The sequence below is a fragment of the Delphinapterus leucas genome, chromosome X, assembly GCF_059928025.1.
Source record: "Delphinapterus leucas isolate spDelLeu-1000000601 "Yukka" chromosome X, BTC_Dleu_Yukka2, whole genome shotgun sequence".
Classification (NCBI taxonomy): Eukaryota; Metazoa; Chordata; class Mammalia; order Artiodactyla; family Monodontidae; genus Delphinapterus; species Delphinapterus leucas.
The window spans coordinates 64,619,606-64,632,916 of record NC_143150.1 but is presented as its reverse complement, the minus strand read 5'-3'; positions in this window follow the sequence as shown (position 1 = coordinate 64,632,916).

The window sequence follows — 13,311 nt, the reverse complement described above, 5'->3', positions numbered from 1 at the left end:
AAGAAAGAGACTGAGAAAATATTTGAAGAGATTATAGTTGGAAACTTCCCTAATATGGGAAAGGAAATAGTTAGTCAAGTCCAGGAAGCACAGAGAGTCCCATACAGGATAAATCCAAGGAGAAACACATCAAGACACATACTATTCAAACTGTCAAAAATTATATACAAAGAAAACATATTAAAAGCAGCAAGGGAAAAACAACAAATAACACATAAAGGGATCCCCATAAGGTTAACAGCTGATCTTTCAGCAGAAACTCTGCAAGCCAGAAGGGACTGGCAGGACATATTTAAAGTGGCATGGACATACATACACTACCAAACGTAGAATAGATAGCTGGTGGGAAGCAGCCACATAGCACAGGGAGATCAGCTAGGTGCTTTGTGACCACCTGGATGTGGTGGAATGGGGAGGGTGGGAGGGAGGCAGACAAAAGAGGGAGGAGATGTGGGAACATGTGTATATGTATGACTGATTCTCTTTGTTATAAAGCAGAAACTAACACACCATTATGAAGCAATTATACTCCAATAAAGATGTTTTAAAAAATAAATAAATAAATAAAGTGATGAAGGAGAAAAACCTACAACCAAGACTACTCTACCTAGCAAGGATCTCATTCAGATTTGATAAAGAAATTAAAACCTTTACAGACAAGCAAAAGCTGAGAGAGTTCAGCACCACCAAACCAGCTTTACAATAAATGCTAAAGGAACTTCTCTAGGCAAGAAACACAAGAGAAGGAAAAGACCTATAATAACAAACCCAAAACAATTAGGAAAATGGGAATAGGAACATGCATATTGATAATTACCTTAAATGTAAATGCATTAAATGCTCCCACCAAAAGACACAGACTGGCTGAATGGATACAAAAACAAGACCCATATATACACTGTCTACAACAGACCCACTTCAGACCTAGGAATACATACAGACTGAAAGTGAGGGGATGGTAAAAGATATTTCATGCAAATGGAAACCAAAAGAAAGCTGGAGTAGCAATTCTCATATCAGACAAAATAGACTTTAAAATAAAGACTATTACAAGAGACAAAGAAGGACACTACACAAAGATCAAGGGATCGATCCAAGAAGAAGATATAACAATTGTAAATATTTATGCACCCAACATAGGAGCACCTCAATACATAAGGCAAATACTAACAGCCATAAAAGGGGAACTTGACAGTAACACAATCATAGTAGGGGACTTTAACACCCCAGTTTCACCAATGGACAGATCATCCAAAATGAAAATAAATAAGGAAACACAAGCTTTAAATGATACATTAAACAAGATGGACTTAATTGATATTTATAGGACATTCCATCCAAAAACAACAGAATGCATATTTTTCTCAAGTGCTCATGGAACATTCTCCAGGATAGATCATATCTTGGGTCACAAATCTAGCCTTGGTAAATTCAAGAAAATTGAAATTGTATGAAGTATCTTTTCCAACCACAACTCTATGAGACTAGTTATCAATGACAGGAAAAGATCTGTAAAAAATACAAACACATGGAGGCTAAACAGCCAAACCAATCTAACAGAAACAAACAAAGATGTATGCAGAAAAGGAAAAAATAAAATAAGAAAAAGATAGAAAAACAGAAAAACCACAAGAGAACAAACAAAATAAAAAATGAGAACAATCCAAAAGGGCTCAACTAACATAAAAAAAAAAGCTGGAAAAACAAAAAGAGAAAGCAAACAAGCAAATAAAATAGGAGAAAACATAAAATAAACATACAAAAACAATAAAAAAATGAACAAAATAAAATTTAAAGAAGAACCAAAAACACAAAAAGGAAAAAAAATACACATAACAACAAAAATGTAAAATAAAAATAGGAAAATAAATATATATATATTAATTTTTAATGAAAATATTAAAATAATAATAAAAACAACCACAACACCAACAACTGAACAAAACGTAACAAGCAATAAAAGAATAGTAGTAAGAAGAATATTTTTCCGAGGCCTCCTCTGTCAGTGTCCTTGCTCCTGAAGTGAGCCAGAGCCAATCCTTGCCTCCCCAGGAGGCCCTCCAGTACCTCTAGGTAAGTCTCTGGACCTGCTGTGGGCATGGTGTGACATGTTCAGACACTGACTTGACCCAATTTTTACATGTACTTGTCCTCAAAGTCCACTGCTGCTATGGTTAGACTGGTGGGAACACTCATTGCCTATTCAGGTATTCCACAGATGCAGGATTTACCAAGCCAATCTCAGGGATTTAATCCATGGCTTGTGTAGCTGCATGGAAATATTTCCATTCCTCTTCCTTAGTCACCCAGCCCCTGGGGCTCACCTTTGGTGGCTGGGGCTCATCTTTGGTTTTGACCCCACCTCTACATGTGCACCACCCTCAAATGTCTGTCCCACCCACTCAAGAAGGCACGAAAGCAGTGGCTAATTGGGGCACACTTATTCCCTCAGGTTGGGGAGGGTATGGAAGCCACAATTGGGGTGCACGCAAGTTGCCTAGGGCAGAGGGGACCAGCAGACAGTTGCAAAAGATTGAGGCATGCTTACTCTTGTGGGAGTCCCTCCCAGTACCCGTTGAGGCAGGGACTGGCATGTGGGGGCAGTGGCAGCCTCTCCCCTTGCACGCCACTCAACAATGGTGCCTCATTTCCTAGGCAGACCACGCTTCTTCTAGGGGCATTCCCAGGCATGGTGCCCCTTATTCCCATCCCCTCTGTTGTATCCACGCAGTCAACAGCAGTCCTCTCCCTGGATCCACTCTCTTAACCCCACGCTTTAGCACTCAGCCCTTGCCAGCACTGGCAGATTTCCGTCTCAGGCAGAGACACCCAGTACTGATTCCCAAGGAGGCTTTGGGATGGGTGTTGCTCAGGACCCCAAAGCCTATGTGGGTGGAGGATGCCTTGGCTTGAGAGACGGGTGAGCCTACTCAGATGGGAGCCCCTTCCAGTACCTGTGGAGGCTGAAGAAGCCGGCAGGTGGTGAAAAGGGTTGTAAAGGCAGCCCCTCCCCCTACACGACTCAACAACAATGCCTTGCTTCTATGGTGTCCTGGGCTTTTCTCACAAACTTTCTTGGTTGTGCAGTTCCTTACTCCTGCCCCTTCAGGATGTCTTTCCACAGCCAACAACTGTCCCTTCCCTGAGTCTGTGCTCCAAACCCCACTTTCCAGCACCCAGATACCCCTGGCAACAGGCAACTCACAACTCACGCTGGGATGTGCAAAGCTGCAGCACAGACTATGCACACAGTCCTTAATTTGCCCTGCCTTCCACAGATCATCTGCTGCATTCTCTAAGACTCATTATATTTATTTTATATCTCCAAGAGTGCTCATCACTGTTCTAGGCATACAGTAGGCATTTTATAAAGACTTTTTGAAAGCTCTCATGATACTTACTTTAGCATTCTTAACCAATGTATTGTAGATTTGGGAGAAAAAAATTCAAGTCAGATTCTTTCAGTAATAATTTAAATAAGGGTGGTGTCTGTAATGCTTTTTAAGTTCTAAATTTAGAAAAATATATTGGTTCTATGAAGGTCCTCCCTCTTCTCAGCAGCACACATTGAGATAAGTTCCATTATGGGGGTTTAATATCTTGAAACAGCATCTATTCCACCAGAAGGAATAATGTCCCTGAATGCTAAATCCACTAGAGATAATTAAGGTATCCTTTGTGACAGCTGAGTGAGTACTATTTGGGGATTCAGAAGACCTGAGTTCTGGCCTCAATTTTGCTCTTATCTCCTTGTGTGTCTGGGCAAGACACTCTCCCTATCTGGGCTACAGTTTCCTCATCTGTAAAATTAAGGTTCGGGCTTACATGACCTCTATATTTATTTAAAGCTCTTGAAATTAGATTTCCAATTTATTTTATAGAAGGAATTCATGACTGAGCTCTTTTGTCCTTCAGATCTTCCATGTGTGTCTAGAAATGAATGTACTTAAACAACCAGACTTCAGTTATGAGTTTTGCACTCTCCATTGGTAAGACCTAAAAAATCACAGCAAAGTAGTAAGTATACTGAACTTTGAATCAGATTCTTGGATCCTTTATCTGGCTTCACCATTGACTCACTGTGTGAGTTAACTGTGTCATTTCACCTCAGACTTCAGTTTTCCTCTTGCCCAATGAGGGATACTGCTTGTCTCTCCCACGTTGTAGGGATTTTGTGATAATCTAATGGAATAACAGATGTAAAAGATCTTTGAAAAAGATAAGCTTTTTTTTTTTTTTTTTTTTTTTTTTTTTTGCGGTACGCGGGCCTCTCACTGTTGTGGCCTCTCCCGTTGCGGAGCACAGGCTCTGGACGCGCAGGCTCAGTGGCCAAAGCTCACGGGCCTAGCCTCTCCGTGGCATGTGGGATCTTCCCGGACTGGGGCACGAACCTATGTCCCCTGCATCGGCAGGCGGACTCTCACCCGCTGCGCCACCAGGGAAGCCCAAAAAAGATAAACCGTTTTAAAAATCTGAATTGATGTGGCACCTAACAACAGTAAAAACAATAATAATAATTAACACTTAGTATTCATCATACATTCTCACCACGTCAAGCACATGCTCTGTTATTTTGTTAAATGTAATTTTCTCAGTAAGGACTTTGCTGACCACTCTGTTTATAATTATACACCTCAACTCATGCTTCCATCCCCTTATTCTGCTTTATTGTTTATGGCACTTATAATCTGCTAACATCCTGTATAATTTAATTCAATCTGTTATTGTCTGTCTCTGTTCACTAGAATGTATAATCCATAAGGAAAGGATTTGATCTGTTTTGTTCCTTCCTGTTCCCCCAACATTTAAAACTGTGGACTTATACATAGCAGACAGTCAATAAATATTTGTTGAATAAGTAAATCCTGCCAGATAAACCTGTTTTCTTCCCATCTATGTACATACAGTATCAGCTTCTGTGAAATCAACACCTTTTTTTTAATCCAGAAGAGTCAGTCTTTGTGCTATGCAGGTAGCCTGTTGGCAATCTTGTTATCTTAGAAGGTACTGAGGAAAGACGAGGCTTTTTCTTTAGACATAATCAGCCTTTTAAGGCCACTCTCCCACAAGGTTAGCCTTATGGTTAGGTGAGATAGGTAGTTATTCTCTTTTAGGGGGATTGCTTAATGTAATGTTTCACCTTGTGGTCCAAAACCATGTCTACCATGTATTAACTATGTGACTTTGATCATGGTACTAGAATATCTTCAGTCCTCTGTTTTCCCATCTTTGTGATGGAGACTACAGCAGTACTTTCCTCATAAAGATTTTGAATGGCCAAATAGGACATTATACACAAAGCACTTAACCCAGTGCCTGGAACATTGTAAGAAACAAAGCAAAGAAATAGTAGTCTTATTTATGTGATGTCATTGGGGATGGTTTCTAGAAAGACTTTCAAGTCTCTTCTTCACTGCTGAAAGCATGTATGGCCTTCTATAAACATCTTTCAATCCCCACAAAATGCAAATTCCATAAGGCACTTATCTATGGAACCTGAGAATATATGTATACTCCTATGCCTGGGCACTTGATGAGGAAGGGGAGTGGAGGAATATCAGGTGGAAAGGAGGCTAAAAATTCTGAAAATGCACTTCACCAACTTCACACAATTGAACTCGCTGGCCTTTATGATTGGAGCTTGGTCCATAGTACCTATGGAAATATTCCTAAGGCAAGTGCTTCACAATAGAGAGTTCTGGGATACTGGAATCCATGCTGTGATTTGGAAGCTTCTCTTCTGCCAACATGGTTTTCATGGATGCCAAATAAGTAGGCAAAAATCTTCCTTCAACAAACTGAATGAGTATATGCTGCATGCACTTAGGCATAAACTTCCAACCCTCCCTTGGATGAAGCTGTAATTCAGCAATATCACATCCCATTTATGGATGAGAGATATTCTCTGGCTTAGAATTTCCTCCTGACTGATTTCCTTTGTCAGATGAAAGGAGAAGCTGCCTTGGCTTAAACATCACCTCCTCAGACTGATTGATCACATGCAAAGGAAAATCAAATAAACTCCACCCTCACACAAGACATCAGTGGGGTGTCACATTTCAGGCTGGAAATCATACCCCAACAAGTGTGCTCTCCTCTGGGATGGCAGACACAGGCTACCACATGCCTATTTGGCTTGCTTCCAGATGGTGTGTGTTTGGAGCTACTCATGAGAGATCATTAACCTACATAGGAGACATTTGTTCCCTTTTGCTATTTCACTTAAGATAGAGCACAGATGAGTTTCAAAGAGAATGTTTCCATCTATCCACAATGCCAAGGGACAAGTATTACCTGTTCTGCCTCCAAAACTGGATGGATATGAGCATAATGGAGTCAACTCGACCCTTGAAAGAGATGGTCTGAATGAAAATACAGCATAAAGTCACAAAGATGAGTTATTCCATTTACTCCTCTGGAAATTAATTAGGATACACACACACACACACACACACACACACACATATACTTAGAATGCTGTTTGTTCTGAATTGGAGGAGAGTGGATATGTATCCATGATTGGAAAGGATGTCTATAAATACTCATTCACTTCTCTAGAGTATTTTACATGCATTATCTTGTTTAAGACAGACAACAGCACTGTGAGGTAGGTCAGACAAATCACACTCCATTTGGGGATTATCAAACTGAGGCTTAGGGAGGTTAAATGACCTGTCCAAAATCTTACGGTTAAAACTAAGATGAAAACCCCAGTATACAGACTTCTATCTTTAATATTTTAGAAGTCAGCTATGAATGAGTTTCTCACCACCTTTCCAAGCGGATCTAGGGGAAGAGTTGCTCTACATTGACTGTCATTCCCCTCTGGTAGACATTAACTTATAAGAACCAAATTATGCACTCTCATCTTCTTTTATTCATTCCCAGGACATGCATTACATTCTTTGGCATAAAGTATTAGCCAGGTAGCAGAAAATTACATATTCTCAGTATAAACACAAAGTGACAATTTAAAGTTCAAAAATCCTAGCAAAAGGACTAAATCTTTGTTTATTATTATGTTTATGAAGAACCAGTTGAAGGGAAAAAGCAAAGATCTAGAGAAAGTTTAATGTCTATGAAAAGCAAAGAGTGGAAGTGTCAAACTTAAGCAGCCTTAATGTTATAAGTTATGGAAGGAAAAGAAAAAAGATGATGAAGGCCCACACCCACCTACAAATGTGAGTAACACATTAGTAGCCATAGCTCTGTTTCAGCATTGCCCTTATAGAGCCTTTCTTGGTATGCAGGCTCCTCTTTACCCACACCCCTTCTTTCAGTATCCTGTTTCCTCACTCTTGTCCTTTTACACTATGCCTGATCTCCCTGAGTGATACTTCATGTTTCCACCTCCAGTTCCCCGCTCCATCTAAGATACCCATTGCTTCTTGCTACCCTGTTCCCTTAACTCACTAAGGACTGTAACGTCCTTTCTCTCATAACTATTGAGAAAATAAAAAATAACTTGAATTGTAAAAATCTGCACCGCCATTTGTTGAGCTGGGATAACAGACACAGATAAAGCTAGCTGCAAAGTTAACAGGAAAGAATATTTTCCCAAAACTCATGTTGCAGCTAAAAAAATGTCCTAACAACTCTGTCTTTGAATGACTGCTGCTTTCTTACTGAGGAACATTGTTCTCTAAAATCATTGACTATCAGAAACTTCACTGTTAGAAATTATATGAATAAGAATGAAACATCCCACTATTGCCTGGAGGATCTAAGTCGTTTTGACCAGAGAATCAGCCTTAATTTATGAACCAAGTGCCAGCTTCAGATAATTTTTCCACATCTATTTTAATTTTATTGGTTCCAAGGAAACAGGGCCCTGGTTCCACTTCCACAGTCTAGACCAGATGTTGATTCTTTTACACATAACCTTGCTTTGCTTTGAGCCTAAGAAAACATTGCTTCTTGCCTTATCTCTGCTCCACAATGTCTGGGGCCTTAGCTGGGTAGACCAGGTAGAAGCAACTCAACAGTTGGGATTTGGACTCATCTGGACATTGCTTTACTCACATGTACAGAGCCTGGGCTTAGATAATTCAACGACTAGAAATGCCAAAATGACTGCCTAGGTGAGGCCTCTCCACTTGGCTTGGGTTCCTCATAGCAAAGCAGGCTCGGGGTAGTTGAACTTCTTAATTGATGGCTCTGTGCTCCAAGCATGAATTTTCCATTTAGTAAAGCAGAAACTCATGGCCTTTTATGACAGCCTAAAAAGTCACACAGTATCACTTCTGCCATACTCTGTTGATTGATGAGTCACAAGCCTGCCCAGATTCAAGGGGAGAGGACATAGATCCATCTCTCAATGGAAGGAGTATTAAAGAATTTGGGGCCATGTTTGAAAATTGCCCCTGGGTGTATCAAGCACATAGTTTTGTTAAAAAGTGCTATGTTAGTATCTTTACAGCAGTTTCAAAGAAGAACCAGATGTGTCTCTTCACCTCAGGGATGATATATTCAAAAAGGATTTACTGATATCTTGCTGTGGAATATTACATATGTCACTTACCCTCTCTGAAACTTTTTCTTTATCTGAGTAATAGAATAATAAATTTTATCCATCAACTCCCAACCATTATAGAGTTAGAAAAATAAAATAAGGTCATTGTGGTAGCCAGCCTCCAAGAGAGCTCCTAATAATCTCCACCTCCTCATTCCCTTATGTAGCCTCCTTCCACATTATACCAAGGTTAGTCTATATAGCCAATAACATACAGCAGAAATGACAGTATGCCAGTACCATACTGTCTTGATTACTGTAGCTTTGTAATATAGTCTGAAGTCAGGGAGCCTGATTCCTCCAGCTCCGTTTTTCTTTCTCAAGATTGCTTTGGCTATTTGGGGTCTTTTGTGCTTCCATACAAATTGTGGAATTTTTTGTTCTAGTTCTGTGAAAAATGCCAGTGGTAGTTTGATAGGGATTGCATTGAATCTGTAGATTGCTTTGGGTTGTAGTCATTTTCACAGTGTTGATTCTTCCAATCCAACAACATGGTATATCTCTCCATCTATTTGTATCATCTTTAATTTCTTTCATCAGTGTCTTATAATTTTCTGCATACAGGTCTTTTGTCTCCTTAGGTAGGTTTATTCTTAGATATTTTATTATTTTTGTTGCAGTGGTAAATGGGAGTGTTTCCTTAATTTTACTTTCAGATTTTTCATCATTAGTCTATAGGAATGCAGGAGATTTCTGTGCATCCTGCTACTTTATCAAATTCATTGATTAGCTCTAGTGGTTTTCTCGTAACATCTTTAGGATTCTCTATGTATGCAATCATGTCATCTGCAAACAGTGACAGCTTTACTTCTTCTTTTCCGATTTGGATTCCTTTTATTTCCTTTTCTTCTCTGATTGCTGTGGCTAAAACTTTCAAAACTATGTTGGATAAGAGTGATGAGAGTGGGCAACCTTGTCTTGTTCCTGACCTTAGTGGAAATGCTTTCAGTTTTTCACCATTGAGGATGATGTTGGCTCTGGGTTTGTCATATATGACCTTTATTATGTTGAGGAAAGTTCCCTCTATGCCTACTTTCTGCAGGGTTTTTATCATAAATCGGTGTTGAATTTTGTTGAAAGCTTTCTCTGCATCTATTGAGATGATCATATGGTTTTTATTCTTCAATTTTTTTAATATGGTGTATCAAATTGATTGATTTGCATGTATTAAAGAATCCTTGCATCCCTGGGATAAATCCCACTTGATCATGGTGTATGATCCTTTTAATGTGTTGTTGGATTCTGTTTGCTAGTATTTTTCTGAGGATTTTTGCATCTATATCCATCAGTGATATTGGTCTGTAATTTTCTTTTTTTGTAGTATCATTGTCTTGTTTTGGTATCAGGGTGATGGTGGCCTCATAAAATGAGTTTGGGAGTGTTCCTCCCTCTGCTATATTTTGGAAGAATTTGAGAAGGATAGGTGTTAGCTCTTCTCTAAACGTTTGATAGAATTCACCTATGAAGCCATCTGGTCCTGGGCTTTTGTTTGTTGGAAGATTTTTAATCACAGTTTCAGTTTCAGTGCTTGTGATTGGTCTGTTCATATTTTCCATATCTTCCTGCTTCAGTCTCAGAAGGTAGTGCATTTCTAAGAATTTGTCCGTTTCTTCCAGGTTGTCCGTTTTACTGGCATAGAGCTGCTTGTAATAATCTCTCATGATCTTTTGTACACCGGTCAGAATGGCCATCATCAAAAAATCTTCAAACAATAAATGCTGGAGACAGTGTGGAGAAAAGGGAACCCTCTTGCACTGTTGGTGGGAATGTAAATTGATACAGCCACTATGGGGAATAGTATGGAGGTTCTTTTAAAAACTAAAAATAGAACTACCATATGACCCAGCAATACCACTACTGGGCATATACCCTGAGAAAACCATAATTCAAAAAGAGTCATATACCAAAATGTTCACTGCAGTTCTATTTACAATAGCCAGGACATGGAAGCAACCTAAGTGTCCATCAACAGATAAAGAAGATATGGCACATATATACAATGGAATATTACTCAGCCATAAAAAGAAAAGAAATTGAGTTATTTGTAGTGAGGTGGATGGACCTAGCGTCTTTCATACAGAGTGAAGTAAGTCAGAAAAAGAAAAACAAATACTGTATGCTAACACATATATATGGAATCTAAAAAAAGAAAAAAAAAAGGTCATGAAGAACCTAGGGGCAAGACGGGAATAAACACACAGACCTACTAGAGAATGGACTTGAGGGTACCGGGAGGGGTAAGTGTAAGCTGGGACTAAGCGAGAGAGTGGCATGGACCTATATATACTACCAAACATAAAATAGATAGCTAATGGGAAGCAGCTGCATAGCACAGGGAGATCAGCTAGGTGGTTTGTGACCACCTAGAGGGGTGGGATAGGGAGGGTGGCAGGGAGGGAGATGCAAGAGGGAAGAGTAATGGGGACATATGTATATGTATAACGGATTCACTTTGTTAAAAAGCCGAAACTAACACACCATTGTAAAGCAATTATCTTCCAATAAGGATCTTAAAAAAAAAAAGAAATGATAGTATGTCACTTCCAAGATCAGGTTATAAAATTCTTCATTTGGGACACTCTCTTCCTTGCTGGTTTCCTTTCTCTTTCTTGTATCACTTGATTTGTGAATGAAACAATGTTGTAATCAGCCTTATTGAGAAGTTAGCATGGCAAGAAAATCAGGTCTTCTGACAATAACTATGAGTGAGCTTGAAATCTCATGAGAGACCCAGAGCCAGAATGATCCAGTAAAGCTGCTTCTAGATTCCTGACCTACAGAAATTGCATCATAATAAATGTTTGTCTTAAGCTTCTCAATCTTGGGGTAATTTATTATGCAGTTATAGAAAATATCATGTAGGAGTACTTCATACGACTATAAAAGAGCATTCTTAAGCTGATGTAGATGAACAAGGCTATTTGGATGTCTAGCCTTATTAACTAACAATCTCTGTGCATATGCAATTTTAGTTTGATGTGGAACAGGGTGGTATGAGATGTTATTCCTAAAAAACATAAATTCACAGTAAAGAAGGATCTTCATGTGTGGGTTTTCTCTTGAAATTTGTCTGTAAACATAGGTCATTTCACTAGCAAAATACAAGAGAAATGTTGAGATGAGAGGTACAAAATAGTGGTTAAAAAAAAAAAAAGTCCTGGAAGCAAGGAACCAACAGATATAAATCCTAATCTCATTTCTTGCTCATCAGTTGTGTGACCTTGGGCTAGAGACTACCTCCCACTGAATCTCAGTTTCTTTATCATTAAATAAGAGAAGAATCAACTATATTAGTGGGTTTTGAAACTTTTTGACCATGGCTCACAATAAGAAATATATTTTACATTACAATCCAGTCCACATATATGAATATATGTATCTAAATTTAAATAGAAATTTCCTGATACAATACTTTATCATTTCTGCATGAGATGCATGTTAATATTATTTTCTATCCTATTCTCTTCCATAAAAGTCCCACTAATCATAACCTACTAAATTAACTTTATGAGTTGTAGTTGAAAATATAGTTCTACTGGACTATAGATGTTCTATGAAGAACTGTGTCTAGAGTTCCATGATTCTAAGTAAGTAACAAATCTTACTGAGGGCAACAGATCCAGCCAAACACTAGTGCCTTCTACTAAGAAGATGAGTTAAGAGTGAAAGGAAATTGCCATATTTGGAGCAAAATAAAATAGCGATGGCAGAAGGAAGTCAAGGATACATTCAATCTTGGCTATATAAATTTATATGTTTGATTCTTCATTATTTCTAAGGTAGACCAGAATCAAGGACACTAATGAAGGGAATTGAATGCCTGGGTCATCTGGTTAGGGCACCTTTCTCCTTGGACAGATCTGGAAAGACACTGAAAAATTGTCCCTTTTTGGGTTCATTCTTTCCTAAATTCCTTTCAAACATAGATCTCTTTTGTCAACACATTATCTCTTTCCACAAAGTATAATACTGTTGATTGAGGCACAGCAAGTGACATGCTAACACATTCCTGAAATTACACACTGAGCACCTTGATTTAAATTTGGATAGAAATGAAACAATTTAGTCATCCATTTATGAAGTGTTGCTTTGATTACACTGTCAATACTTTATAATTTTTCATATTTAGGGAGAATATTATCTTAAATCTGGGGAAGTTTTTAGTCATTAGACAAATGTTTATTGAGTATCTCCTGGAGGCTAAATCTTGTCCTAGGTGCTGGAGATGCAACATTGACTAAGGCAAAGAAGATCTCTATTCACATGGAGCCTTCACTGGTGTTGTTCCAGTGAACCAATTACATTAACGTGTACTTCCATATGCTGCAGGCAGAGTTAACCTACTTTTTGACCTGATTAACATAAGGTACTTAGGGGGAAGGGAATTGAGCTTAGTGGAATATATCTTATCACCTAAGGAAAAATATATAAAGACTATGTAGATCCAATTAAAATGGCCTGGGGGAGGGGGAACATGGATCTTGTTGTCTAACGACCTGCAACCATTTGCAGCACTGCAGCCACTAAAAGCCAGGAAATTTTAGTTACAGTATCTCGAACATTAATCCATTCATTTTAAGAAACTTATGTAATCCAATTAACAAGCAAGGTCTACAGGGGCCCTGGATGAATATTCAAGATTTCAAAGATACAATGGGAGAGTTAGCTCTGAAATATGACTGATTGAAACAACTTCCACCTAGGGTGACTGAGGCTTTAATGCACATACACGTGAAAGGGAAAAGGAAAGAAGACTAAGTGGAGATCGTTTATTCTAACTGTTCTGGGTGTTGCTTTCT